We start from the raw sequence: 10,856 nt of genomic DNA on the forward strand, positions 1-10,856 counted from the left end.
CCATGAAATTTAACATTAACATTAGTGAATTCATGTATTCATGTGTTTTTATTGTAAACATCTGAATTATTCACATTGTCATAGATCCTGAACTCATAAGCCTGGACCATGCACAGGCTGGCAGCAAGCCAGGAAGCCACTCTGCAAGCAAACAGATAATCTGCATAATGAGAAAAGTCATAGCACAACATTTAATGTCCAACCTGAGTCACCTCAGAATGTTATATATATTGACTTCTTAATTCATATAGTATTGGGAACTCAACTGCTTGGTTTGTGATGGGGTTGACCTGGTTTCAGGAGGATTATTCCTGAAATAATTAAGGGAGGGGGGGCTCAATCTTTCTTCTTGGTTGCTTGCTCCTCCCTAGCACCTTCATCTTTCTTCTCGTCCTCAGCTTCTTGGGCATCTTCTCCTTCACCTTCACCTCCTTTTTCCTCCTTTGTGTCCTCAAATTCTTCCTTGGCACCTTCTTCCTCTTCTTCTCCTTCCTCTTCCTCAGCCTCTTCCTTCTCCTTTTCCTCCTCTTCAGCTTCTCCTTCAGAGGGGGTTCATCCTTAGCTTCCTTGGCTTTTGCAGCCTCAATGGTCTCCTCCACCTCGATCTGCTCCTCCTGGACTTGGCTGGTGTATTAAGAAGGGAAGGAGCGAGTGGACATCAAGTAGGAGCTAGTCTGTAAACCACCATAGGCAGATCGACCAAAGACCTGTGAACTCTGGGAGTAGCCGCTGGCTATGCTTCCCACGCTGGTGAAACTGAGCTGGGTCTCCTCACCTTCCAAGAGTTTCCTGTAAGCTGCAATGTCAATGTCCAAAGCCATCTTCACATTGAGGAGTTCCTGGTATTCTTTTAAATATCGTGCCATTTCACTCTTTGTAGTTCTCAACTCATTTTTTAATTTATTGATTGTGTCCTGCATAGCACTGACGTTGGCATTCTGCTTATCCTCCAGCTCTTGCAGCTGCTTTCCTAGCACTTCATTCATGTTCCAGCATGCTTTGATCTCCAGGGTCTTGGTCTTGAGCAGGCGGTGGCTCTCAGACACCTCGTCCTTGGCGGCGCGCACCACATAGGTGTTCTTGGCAGTGCTCTCGGTCAGCACGGTGAAGTGGCTCTTGTACCATTCTTCTGCATTCTGCATGTTCTTGGCAGCCAGCTTCTCGTACTGGGCGTGGGTGTCCTTGAGCATAGCGGAGAGGTCGGACTTGGAGAACACGTCCATCTCCTTGGAGATCTGAGCATACTGGATCTGCGCCTGCAGCTCAGCGATCTCCTCTTCGTGCACCTTCTTCAGAAAGGCGATTTCCTCCATCAGGCTTTCGATGTGCTTTTCCAGCTCAGCGCTGGCAAGAGCAGCCTCATCTGCACCTTTGTGTGCCTCCATCAGCCAGCCCTCTGCATCCTCATGATTCAGCACCTCTTCCTGGTAGCATGCCTATAGGTTTCTCCCAGCCCCTTCGGAGCCCCGATGCCTCCTAACTGCCCACTTCCCTCTCCTCGCCAGGGACGGGGCATGGTGGGGCGGGGCACAGGCATCCCATTTTCATTAAAATGTTCAACCCAGGCCTGCTCCACTGGTGTCCTGGACCCCACGGGCGACGTCAGGCGCTGCCCGTGCCGCCTGCCCAGTCCCCGATCAATGGCCTGGACCCCACGGGCGGCATCAGGTGCTGCCCGCCTGGCCTGCCCAGTCCTAATCGCAGCCTGGACCCAGCAGGCTGAATCAGGCGCTGCCTACCAGGCCTGCCTGGTCCCCAATCATGGCCCGGACCCCTCAGGCGGTGTCTGGCACTGCCTACCCTGCCTACATATGCAAATTTACCCATCTTTGTTGTGTTAAGTTGCATATCACTCCTGATTGGCTGTGGGCGTAGTGGAGGTATGGTCAATTAGCATCGTTCTCTTCTATTAGTGTAGACTAGTGGCCGGATACACAAAATTCATGCCAGAGTAGGCCTTCCTTTCCCCGGGTCCTGGCACTGCCTTCCCTCCAGCTGCTGGCAGGCACCTGGGACCCAGGCTTCCCTCGTAACCCCGGCTTCATCTGGAAGGACGTCTGGTCTAATTAGCATATAGTATTACACTTTTATTATTATAGGTGTATATGTGTGTGTGTGTGTGTGTATACATATATATGTGTGTGTGTGTGTGTGTATATATATATATATATATATAGTAGTAGCCCTGCACACAAATCCGTGTGCCATTAGGTTGCTGCCACCCTTCTGTAGTTCCCCCCGCCTCCCATAGCTTGCTGCCCTGCCCCCTCCTGTAGCTCTCTGCTGCCCACTTGTAGTTCACTGCCCCATCCTCCTGCAGATCCAGGATCAGGTCATCAGGGCGTAACAGATTATTAGCATATTCCTCTCTTATAGGATACTAGTATATTTCTCTGATCAGGAGTCTTGAATCAGCAGCTGGGAAGTTGTTTGTAAGTTTCTTTATGTTCTGCACCTTTCGTTGTTAATCCTCACCCGATGATATTTTTCCATTGATTTTTAGAGAGAGTGGAAGGAAGGGGGAGAAACAGAGAGAGGGAAACATCGATGTGAGAGACACACATTGGTTGCCTCCCGCAGGCGTCCTGACCAGGGCTGGTGATTGAGCATACAACCGAGGTACATGCCGTTGACTGGATTCAGTCTGCAGGCCAACTCTTTATCCCCTGCGCCAAACTGGCTAGGGCTGTTCTGCACCTTTTACCTTCAGCCTGATTCTCATGAATAACAGTTTGAAGAATTAAAAAAAAAAAAAAAAAAAAAAAAAAAAGGCTGTATCTGTAGAAGTCCCAGGGCCAACTTTGCTGTGATTTTAGTGATTTCCCTAGAACTGATCTCCCATATTCCTGTTCTTTACACCCAAAATATAGTTCCTCCAGATCTTTCAGAACTCAATTTTATGAAAATTTCTAGCCTGCTATAGATCAAAGTTCACAATATTCATGTATTGATAAGGTTGAATACACTATCTGCATGTTTTTGTTTTTGCCAAAATTGTGTCACAATCCTGCCTATGTCTTGAGAGCAAGAATTATGGCTATAGATATTTAGAATCTATAAATACTGCAATTTTTAGAGTATAGTATTATCCTCTAATGTAACATGTCTCCTACTTCATAGCCAATGAGAAAATTAGCTTTCTACAGAGACTAGAAAGCTACAGCTGTGGGCCAAATCCTGACCACTGTCTGTTTTATAAATAAAGTTTTATTTTTACACATCACATTGTCTTTGGCTACATTTCTTTTACAACAGCAGAAAAAAATAATTGTGGCAGACCTTATGGCAAACAAAGCTCATAGAATTCACTATCTTTCCTTTACAGGAAAAAAAAAAATGTTGTCCAGATCTACAAGAAGGTAAAATGAAACATGATAAAACTTCATGAAGAATCTTTTTTAAAAAAATCTATTGAGCTCTATAAAGTGTATATATTTAAGAGAGAGAAGTGCTCCAGATTTGCAGAAATACATGATTTTAGTTCTTCCTTTTTTTGTAGATCATTTCGACAAAATTCTAAGTATCCTGAGTGGAGACACATTTACACTGGCATTGCATTTGAATAGATTTTTATGGAAAAATAGTGTGTAAATAAAAACTGAAGGCCCGGGCCTGGTGTTTCAGTTGGTTGGAGCCTCCTCCATTTACCAAAAGGTTCCTGGTTCCATTCCCAGGCAGCCAGGTTGCATTTTGGATCCCTGGTCAGGGCATGTGCTCCAGGCAACTGATCGATCTTTCTCCCTCACATCAGTGTCTGTCTTGGTCTCTGTCTCTCTACCTCTCTGGATCCCTTCCTCTCTAAGCATGTCCTCAAGCGAGGGTTAAAAAAATAAGTAACAAAAATAAAAACTGAAATGTGCAAATCTGAAGTTGAAATGAATTGATGAGCTCTGAAACATTAATCACAAATAATTCTCTGTATAACAAATGTAAATAGCTACATGGTACAGCATCTCACAAATCCGATTCTGTATCTGAGATTTAAGTTGCCTGTGTCTTTTTAACAGACAAAATAAATCCTATTTCAGATGGAATTATTTTCCTAAGATAAATGAGAGAATAGAATTGCGTACAACAACAAAAAAGGAATTTAATGGAAATGACAAAATAAGTCTGTTGTTTAAAGAAGCAGAACATTTATTTCTTTTCTCTTCAGAGACTAAGTTTTCATTTTCTCCATGTAAAAAAACAGAAATAACAAAGTAAAATTCACTTATACTTCATTACTAGGCAGCCAGGAAATATATACTTAGCTTACAAAAACAAAACAACAAAAATATTTCTTTTAAATTCCAATAGAAGGGTATCAGAGTTGAGCTTCTAACAGAAGGCAACTTCAGGTTCATCAGAGATTTTATAAATGGCAATCTGAGATCAAAACTCTGAATGGTTAGAGTGAAAATTATATTTGAACATATTTAATGTAATTGACAATTCTATTATTACAAGTTGCAATTACAGAAAAGTATTCAAACTGAATGTATGAAAATAATAACCATTTACCTGTGTGTTAGTCAGGATACTTCATTCTGTTTTAAGTTACAGAAATCCAACTCAAACTGCTCTAAGCAACAACATCAACAATAATAAATTCAAAATAAAATAATTTGGAATACTGCCTGAAGTAATGTGAAATACTAGAATTCAGGTGACATCATCAGAATTTAGATATTTTCCAAACACATCTCTTCTCTGTTAGCTTCATTTTGCTCCCCATTAGGGTCCCTGCCATCACAGGTGTATAGACTCCAGCTCCACAGTAGTAATAAAGACAGCTTCTCCTTCCCAGGAATTCCACAAAAGGTCCCTGGATTACTATAATTCTACTAGAGGCCCATTGCACAAAGATTCATGCAATAGGCCTTCCTTCCCCTGGCTGCCGGTACCGGTTTTCCTCCGGCACCCAAGACCCAGGGCTTTATTCCAACCGCAGCTGAGAAGCCAAGCCTCTTCAGTCTTCAGTCATCTTCAGTCTTCATTCTTCGCTCGGGCTGGAGCCTTCAGTCTTTGCTCCAATCCCGTGTATGCAAATTAACCTTCCATCTTTGTTGGGTTAATTTGCATACTCACTCCTGATTGGCTGGTGGGTGTTGTGGAGTTATGGTCAATTTGCATATTTCTCTTTTATTAGTGTAGTTTAAATTTCTAAAGCATAAATAATTAAAATACTCATGCTGGCTAAAGGCTGGCGAAAGGCATTATTTATGGAGTGTTAATTAGTAGAACCCTTGTAGAGTGTAATATATAAATATCTGAGAAGGAGGCAGTATGAGGAGCATGAATAAACATTTTGAAGTCACATAATGTCCTAAACTTAAGAATCTTTGGCCAGTATCTCTAATTATAGAATACTAGGGGCCCGGTGCACAAAATTCGTGCACGGGTGGGGGTGTCCCTCAGCCCAGCCTGCACCCTCTCCAATCTGGGACCCCTCGAGGGATGTCCGACTGCCCATTTAGGGCAGTCGGACATCCCTCTCACAATCCAGGACTGCAGGCTCCCAACTGCTCGCCTGCCTGCCTTCCTGATTGCCCCTAACCGCTTCTGCCTGCCAGCCTGATCACCCCCTAACCACTCCCATGCCAGCCTGATTGATGTCTAACTGCTCCCCTGCCAACCTGTTTGCCCCCAACTTCCCTCCTCTGCCAGCCTGGTCACCCCTAACTGCCCTCCCCTACAGGGTTTATCGCCCCCAACTTCCCTCCCTTGCAGGCCTGGTCCCTCTCAACTGCCCTCCCTTGCAGGCCTTGTGCCTCCCAACTGCCCTCCCCTGCTTGCCTGATCACCTACAACTGCCCTCCCTTGCAGGCCTGGTCCCTCCCAACTGCCCTCTCCTGCTGGCCATCTTGTGGTGGTTATCTTGTGTCCCCATGGGGGCAGGATCTTTGACCACATGGGGGCAGACATCTTGTGTGTTGGAGTGATGGTCAATCTGCATATTACTCTTTTATTAGGTAGGATAGAGGCCTGGTGCATGGGTGGGGGCCAGCTGGTTTGCCCTGAAGGGTGTCCCGGATCAGGGTGGGGGTTTCCCTGGGGTGGCCTGGGCGAGGGGCCTGTGGTAGTTTGCAGGCTGGCCACGCCCCCCGGCAACCCAAGAGGAGTCCCTGGTATCTGGAATTTATCTTCTACAATTGAAACTTTGTAGCCTGGAGTGGAGTCAAGCCTCCTGCTCGCTCCGTGGTGGCAGCCATTTCTGTTGGAATTTATTTACCTTCTATAATTGAAACTTTGTAGCCTGGAGTTGAGGCTTAGGCCGGCCAGGGCTGCTGAAGCTTGGCTTCCTCCATCGCCCGGGGCAACCCTAGCCTCCTGCTCATCCAGCTCCGTGGCTGCCGCCATTTCTGTTGGAATTTATTTACCTTCTATAATTGAAACTTTGTACCCTTGGGTGGAGGCCTGGGCCCGCCAGGGTGTGTGGAAAGCTTGGCTTCCTCCATTGCAGGGAAACCCAAGCCTCCCTCCTGCTTTCTGTGGCCGCAGCCATCTTGGTTGGGGTTAATCTATATACTTGGCTCTGATTGGCTTGTGAGCATGGCTTGTGGGCGTGGCTGGTGGGTATAGTGGAGTAATGGTTAATTTGCATATTACTCTTTTATTAGATAGGATAATCTGAGGAAGTAATCAGCATAGAAATATTTTGTTCATCAAAAAGTTAATTAAAACCTATTTATTATTAGATAAAAAGGCTTTAAGGGTGCTATCCAGTATTTTTCATTCATACATATAAAAGCTTGTAGCCAACTCAAAACATCTTAAATATTTAATTTCATTAAAATAAAGAAAATTATTAAAAATGCTAATATACTTTTAAAAAACCTTATTTATAATTTCATAAATTAGAAACCTTAAAAACCCTCTATTCAACATGAACACTTTAAATTGTGGCACATAATTCCCAAATATATAGCATTCAATATTTTTGTTTTTTCATTTATATATATATATAAATTTTACCATGTTTATTTATTTAACCATATATACATGTATACATATATTGTTACCTTTTTATCCATTTCTATAGTTATTTCTTTCATAACCCTCCTTCCTTTTTTTGAATGTATTTTCTTATTCTTCCTGCATTCTTCTATACTATTGAATTTATCAAATGGCTTCATAGAAATTCTTTTGTACTTAGCATTGGGTTTTACTTGGAGGATTTTTTTCTTCTTAGTTCACTGAGTGTTGTTTCCAGCAGCTTTCCTCATACCTACAGCACTTTTCGCTCATAGATCTTAATGTTGTTTTGTGTTATTTTTCTCCTTACACATCGTTGATTGAGACAGCATGTTATAGTATTTCTTCATATTCATCATGTCAAGACTCCGTGTCTTCATAGCCCATGAACATGGGCAATAGGGTAGTGAAAACCTTGGGGTGTGTACAGGCTGGGAGAAGGGGGGAAAGAGGAGAAATATCTGTAATATTATCAATAATAAAAATATATATTTTTAAAATATATATTTTTTTCATAGTGTTTTCCAACAGGAAAAAATGCAGAATTTTTTGTTTGTTTTTTTTTTATCCCAATTTCTCTTCTTTTGTATCATCTTTTTCTGATCTAAAGCTGAAATACAAATTGATATTCCCAACCCCAGTCCAATTGTTCGTCTTTAACAAGATTTCATCGTTTTTCTTTCTATTCAGGTGGCATTTTACTCCTATCTTCATATTATCTGCTCTTACAGGCAAATATAGTTTATGACACACTACAACTCTACCACACTGTACTAGCAAAGTCTTCATGTGGCAGCTCTTAACCAAAATCATGTTCCCCTGGTGCCTATATTTCTTAGAACATCCTGACTTACCCAAGGGTTCATCTTACCACTTAACAACCACCAATTCAAGTTATCTAGGGTTGTTTGCTTTATTTTGAAGCCTCTGCTGTATGCAACCATGACTGTAATGACAGCTAAAAATAACAAGATAAAGAGTATACCATCCTAACCAAACAATTGTTGAGGGGTAGAAAGAAATACTCTGTGTCTCTAAGTCAGAAATTGCTCCCCAATCTTGTACGTTATTTCCAGGCAATCTCTATGCATTAATCTGTTTTTGCTATAAAAGAAAAAACAAAACGAAAAAACCCTCAATCTCTTAGTGGCTTACTATCTCAGTTGCTTACTCCTTGGTCTTTTGGTCAGCTGGATAGCTCTGCTTCAGGTCTGTTCATGGTGTCTCCTACCCTCCTTGTACCTGGGACATGTCTTCATGGGGAATTGTAGGATTGTAGAGGAACAAATGGAAACAGTATACTTCTAAAGATCTAGGCTTGAAATGTTACACTGTCACATCTATCCACATTCCATTGAACAAAGCAAGTTAATACCCAAATTCAAAATAAATGGGGTAGGAAAATATATTTTGTCCATTCTAGTGAGGGCTACCTTCTGTAGAAACAAATACAAAAGTACATCAATTAATTCTGTTGTAGAAAGGAAGTGAAGAATTGGTAATAAATTAGCAACACCTACCATACTCTGATTCATGAAACATATCCAACATCCATCTTGAGTTTAAGCATAAGCACATTTTATTGTTAATAAATGCAATCTGCTTCATAATTTATATTAATTTCCTTCCAGATTCTCTCATTAATTTATCTGTCAATCTTTGCTTTTTGTCCTGTAAATTTTGATTTTTTTCCTATGTCCAATGATATGTTAGTGAGAAGTTGAATGAGATCATGTTGGAACTTGTTGGACAGTCATAAGTTTGAATTGATGGCCTGCATACTGCTTTGTTTGGTGGTGGTGTTGTTTTTAACTAGTTGAGTTAGACCTCCTCTGATTAAGTAAAATATGAAAATAATTTTCAAGTTGTTACATGTAGAATCCATAATTTCTAATTGTATAGGTAGTACAAAGCAACTTTTATTTTTATATTTAAATCAGTATTTTATTTTTCAATTACAGTTGACATACACTTTATTAGTTTTAGGTGTACACCCCAGTGGTTATACATTATATATATAACTTACTAAGTAATCATTCCAACAAATCCCATACTGATCTTACATCATTAGAATATTGACTATATTCCCTATGCCATACTTTACATCCTCATGACTATTCTCTAACATTCACATCATGGGAGTGCCAAGAGAAGAGAGAGAACAAGAAATTGAAAACCTATATGGAAAAACTTTCCTAACATGGTGAAGGAAATAGGCCTACAAGTCCAGGAAGTGCAGAGAGTCCCAAAGAGGCCTATACTAAAATACATCATAATTAAAATGCCAAGGATTAAAGACAAAGATAGAACCTTAAAAGCACCAAGAAAAAGGCAGTTGGAGCCTAGCTGGTTTGGCTCAGTGGATAGAGCATCGGCCTGCAGACTGAAGGGTCCTGGGTTCGATTCCAGTCAAGGGCTCATGCCTGGTTGTGGGTTTGATTCCCAGTGTGGGGCATGCAGAAGGCAGTGGATCAATGACTCTCTCTCATCATTGATGTTTCTCTCTCTCTCTCTCCATGTCCCTTCCTCTCTGAAATCAATAAAAATATATTTAAAAAAAGAAAGGCAGTTGGTTACCTACAAGAGAGCTACCATAAGACTATCAGCTGATTTCTCAACAGAAAGTTTGTAGGCCAGAAAGGCTTAGCAGAAAATATTCAAAGTGATGAAAAGCAAGGACCTACATCCAACATTACTATTCCCAACAAGTTATAATTTCATTTAAAATCAAAGGACAGATAAAGAGCTTCCCAGATAAGAAATCAACTAAAAGAGTTCATCACCACCAAGCCAGTCTTATATGAAATGTTAAAGGGTCTTCTTTAAGAAGAAGAAAAAGAATTTATCAAAAATACTAACAACAAAATGGCAATAAATACATATCTATCAACAATTGAATCTAAAAAAAAAAAAAAAGACAAAATAAACAAGCAGAACAGAAACAGACTGAGATACAGAGAACATTTTGTTGGTTTCCAGAGGGGAGGGGTTTGGAAGGATGGGTGAAAAAGGTGAAGGGATTAAGAAGTACAAATTGATTGTTACAGAATAGTCCTGGAGATGCAAATCAACTTTTTAAACTGAGTTAAGTCTGGATCCTCTCTCAGCTTTAGTAGTCTTATCTGTAAATAAAGAGAATTGAAGTTACTCAAGTCAAAACTGCTATAATGACATATTCTTTAGTAATGTAGTACACAAAATGCTTTTATATTTTCTGATTGCTTATTTTAATCAAATGCTATTGAACATTGAAACAAACCAAAAATCACCTTTTCTCTCTAAACTATATCTCTAAAAATCTCATAATGTATTAGTTACTCTAATTATAAAAATGCAGTTCAGTACATTTTAAAATTCTAATCTCATTTCAAAGTTCATTTGAACTTTCTGGGATATGAAAATATTCTGTCTTGACAAAGGTATGAGTTCCATAGGTGTGTAAATTTGTCAAAATAAAAAATATACACTTAAAATGTGTATATTTATATGTAAATATACTATATGTAAAGTTTACCATAAAATAAACTACAAACAATTTTGAGTAATTAGTACGTTTGTTTTTCAAAATGTTATGGGTTATCAATTTTCAAACTGCATTTTTGTGTATTAAGTAGGTTTGACGAAATAAGTAAATGCATTCAAAATAAGGCAGCCACAGAATATTCTCAGCCATGTCCACTAAAATGACATAAAAGCAACGACATACCAGTAACAATGAGCACATTCAGAAACCAGATCTTGGTTTCTAAAAGCCATTCTTCACTAAAGAAAAATAGGGTTCTTGGTAAAGAAACAGAATCTACGTATAGAAGGAGTAAATCTTTCCTAGAACACCATGCTATGCCATAAATGAAGAAAATGTTCAAAGAATGATGGGAACACAAAGAAAGTATATAGTT

General features: G+C 40.3%; 1 pseudogene; it reads right to left on the bottom strand.

The window, feature by feature from the left end:
* Positions 1-336: 336 nt before the first annotated feature.
* LOC129149651 (neurofilament light polypeptide-like) lies at positions 337-3,689 on the bottom strand (annotated as a pseudogene).
* Between the last annotated feature and the right edge of the window lie 7,167 nt (positions 3,690-10,856).

This window comes from Eptesicus fuscus, chromosome 7 (genome assembly GCF_027574615.1).
Source record: "Eptesicus fuscus isolate TK198812 chromosome 7, DD_ASM_mEF_20220401, whole genome shotgun sequence".
Lineage (NCBI taxonomy): Eukaryota > Metazoa > Chordata > Mammalia > Chiroptera > Vespertilionidae > Eptesicus > Eptesicus fuscus.